The following is a 4026-nucleotide window of genomic DNA, read 5'->3' on the forward strand; positions in this document are numbered from 1 at the left end:
CAAACTCTGTGTCCATCCCAGCATCCATCAAGGCAGCCTTTACTTAATTGAGTTGCTTACATTCCATGCTCAGTAACTGTCTGCTGACTTGCACAAGAACAAAGGCACAGCCACTTCCCATTAAAGAAAGTAATAACTTAATTAAAACCAAGTTGTATGCGCTGCAGGATCTAGTTTGTCATCAAGAGGCCTTAGTTGCCTACCCCTATATTTTTTGATAATCTATGCCAGATATTTAATCATGGGATACCCCAGTATAAAGCTTCTAGCCTCCGTAACCAGCAGAAAGCTTGTCAAATAAATTTTATTACTTCTGACCATGGTAGAAGACTCACTAGAGGGTATTAACAGAATCAGGGCTGTCAATCAGAGCTTGGGTTCACCGTTTATATTATTAATTCCAACTCTGGTGGCATGGTCTTGGGATAACAACCACCCTAAGCTGCATTGGTCCAAAAACACAAACCAAAAGTGGAATATATTTCGTGCTGAGGTGACGTTACCCGGTGTCCAAAGAGGTGATTTTTTTTTTTTTTTTGGTCTTTGAGAGGTGATGTTTTATTAGATTACTCCCATTGCCAAAAGACACAGCTACTGTCTGGCTTCATTTGCTGACTCTTTTCTTTCTTAATATGTAAAAGAAAAGATTTCTTCACACACACGAGCCCATAAGGTGGGGAGGGAAGCAATGTGATTTTTTTCCTTCTGTTAATTTCACTCTAATTAACATGGCATGCTGGGATGGAGACCATGGATAATGTTTGGAGGGTTACAAAATGACGCCAGCCTCACAAATTGAAATATATCTCGGAGGTTGTGAGATGGAGTTTTTCTTACAATGCAAACCAGCAGGAAGGATTCCAGAGAGAAAGAGGAGAAGTGTGTTAATTGAGAGCAATAACAAGCCCAAGATCTCCAGAAGCTGGTGGCCTTAATAAAATGAGACAATGCTATGTTGTTGCATAACCTGAACTTCAAACTCAATTTCAGTTATAGAGGAAGAGAAAGGATGCAGAAGTAGATTTTTTTCCCCCTTTTATTTTGCAGAGTTATCTAAATAGACAATGTTTCTCAGTTCACTTCAAACTGGGCTTGAAACCATCATTGTATTTCTACCTCCCTTGTGAATCACATTGGAACATAGAATAAGATTATAAGGCCTAAACTACACATGTGGTGACATTTTCAATAAAAGTAGCTAAAACTTGAGCACGGCTTGCATTAGCACCGTCTGCCACACTGCCATATTTGTGATCACCAGAAGAACTCAAACCATTCCACAAACGGGTTATAAAAGGAGGGAGCTGCTGAAATTTGTTTCTCTTTGAAGGGACCACTACTTTGGAATTCACTCCTCTCTTTGCCCCCGGCACCTTGGACCAAAACACCCAGTTTGCTTAAAGTGGGTTGAGGTCACTGACAGCTCCCTCTCATTTCCCCATTCAGCTAAGTAGCATAGACCCTGGAGGTTCTGCTAGATTCATTAACCCTGGATGACCTGATAGTGACAGCAGTCAGAAATGCCTTCTTCCACCCACAGTTTGGTAGGAATCTGCTTTTCTTCCTCTCAGATGAAGATCTGGTAACACTGATTACTCCCACTAAAGTGAATGAATGAGACTCAAGTAGTCCTAATGAAGTCAATGCCAGTTAGTTTTAGTTATTACCAGTGTATTTCCAAAACTAATATATAGCTGTACACATCTGGGCTTCTTTTTAGGGTTTGGGTCTTTTTCAGGAAATGTGGATCCCCTCCACTGATGAAGTTGTTTTGACGCAATCTCCAAAACGAGCCTTTGTGTTTAAGTGGGTGAAGACATACATACTACTTACTATTTTAAATATAGTATGGGGAGCAAAATTTGTGTACAGCCTTAGGGATTGCTCACCCAAAGGGAGGATAATTTCAAATATTTTAAAAGCTACATTTTCAACTTGGAGCTAGTCCCCTTCTCCTCTTGTGTGAACAACAGGAGCTCAATTCTCCCTCCAGAGACGCTTGCAGAACTGCTCCTGAATTGTGCATGGCTATTAGTGGCGCAGAAGGGGAAGAATTACTATGTCTGCAGTGGTTTTCCAGCTGCCTGTTCACGGTTCCTCAATCCTCTGATACACAGCAATTGTGTGTGTGCTTCCGTGGTGTGCATGGCAGGCAGGCATTTGCACATATCGTAAGCAGCTAGTCTCTCAAACATTCACTGGTAGTTCCAGTTGGCTAGAGTCCTCCTGAAAAATGTGTTTATTTTGTCTTCTGACTTACTTTTCCTCCTGTCGGGTATTGTGCCTCAGGAAGAAAAGCTTAAATTGCTAAAATACGGCTTTTTTAAAAACTTTGCCAAGAATAAAATGGTTTAATAAGAAGCACATAGATCTTGCCTCCTTTGAAAAAAAAAGAGGATACGCAATTTAGAATGAGACTGGAGACTTTATTTAGACCAAGGGGTATCTTCTAAAAGTAAAAAGATTTAAGTCTTTGAGGAAGCAATAAAGAACTGACCAGCAGTGATGTTCAAAGCTGACTCGAATCTGCCAGGCTGTGGAAAATTGGTCTCTATGCAGAGGGCTGATTTATGCAGCTGGAAATTATGTAATGGCAAATAAATGAAGTATGACAATAGATTTATAGAGTCATGTAGTTGTGCTGGCAGGAGCATCTTTTTAAAACAGCATGCAGCCACAGCGCAAGCCATGTCAGCCTCCATGTCTCACCCTGGCTATCAGTGTCGCAGCTTGGCTTTGGACAGCATGAGTGGAACTGTGACCAGTCCATATCCAAACAGAAATGTAGGCTTAGTCCTGTCTTCCTTGCACACTGGCAGTTTCAACTCAGCTTCCATTGTGTTTTTGAATGCAAAAGGAAGGTGGGACTGGCCCCTGCATTTCAATCTCAGGGATGCCAATGTCAATACCAGCCGGAAGGCTGAGATCACGCCCACAGTTCCTTGCCCATTTGCAGCTTGATCACCAAATGAGATGCCACTTCCATTTCCGGAGTGGATGAGATACCCTGGCAACCAGTGGTAATGATTTGTATTTTGTCTGGACAATATTTGTGCAGCAAAAAAATATCAGTATGAGGCTTGATTCGTTCCTAATGGTTGCAGGGCATGTGCAGGTTTTTTTACTTCCTCCACCAGGAGGAGCAGTTACATTAGAGGGGAAATTACATCACGGAAAAGGTAGATGGAGTTACTGCTGCTTCCTTTCCCCAATGATTCCACCAGGTGGGAGCAGCTGTAAGTTCCAGTTAATTCCCAAGATCAAGGTGAATCGTTCCATCCTCTACATACCCTGGCCCTGTCCAATTTCTAGCTCACTGGAAGGCTTCCGAGAATACTTGGAAGAAATGGGGCTGTACACCAGGGTGTACTTTCTTTCTACCACTGTGGAGTGGATTCCAACAGCTTCATTTCCCCCTGTGCAAGCCAAAAGCATGCACCTGACAATGGGGAAAAAAGGAAATATGACAAAAATGGTCCCATGTACTATTTGCTTTACCAACCACCCACTTGTTTTATGTCTCCTCTAGCAGATGGCACCAGCAGAAGCACAGTGTGTCCTAGCACCTTGCCGGGTAGTATTGACTCAGTGGTGAGGTGCCACCTGTTGGAGCACTTAGCATCACTTCTTGTTGCACCTGGATTTTTATTATTTATGGATGTTTCCAGTCTAAGTGCAAATAAACCAACCCAACCCGCTTAGACCACAGCCTTACGTGGAGTGGCTGCAGATTTCCTGAAGACAAAGCAATGCTGGATGAGACCTCTGGCTGTCAGAAAATTAGGGCAAATGTTCCACGTGATTCTATTTCTTCAGTAACTTCCCGTTCCACCCCCCCACACACCACACATGTACTACGTTTGCCTATAGTAGATTAAGATTACCTCATTTTCTGAAGAAATAATTCTGGAATTGAGATTGAGCCTCATCAAGTGGTTAGAGGAATTTGACATTCAAAATTGGTGAAGCTGTGTGGTTAGATTTCATTTTTCCACATATGTAGGTCACACAGTACAAATGAATGAG

The sequence above is a fragment of the Gopherus evgoodei genome, chromosome 15 (assembly GCF_007399415.2).
Source record: "Gopherus evgoodei ecotype Sinaloan lineage chromosome 15, rGopEvg1_v1.p, whole genome shotgun sequence".
Lineage (NCBI taxonomy): Eukaryota > Metazoa > Chordata > Testudines > Testudinidae > Gopherus > Gopherus evgoodei.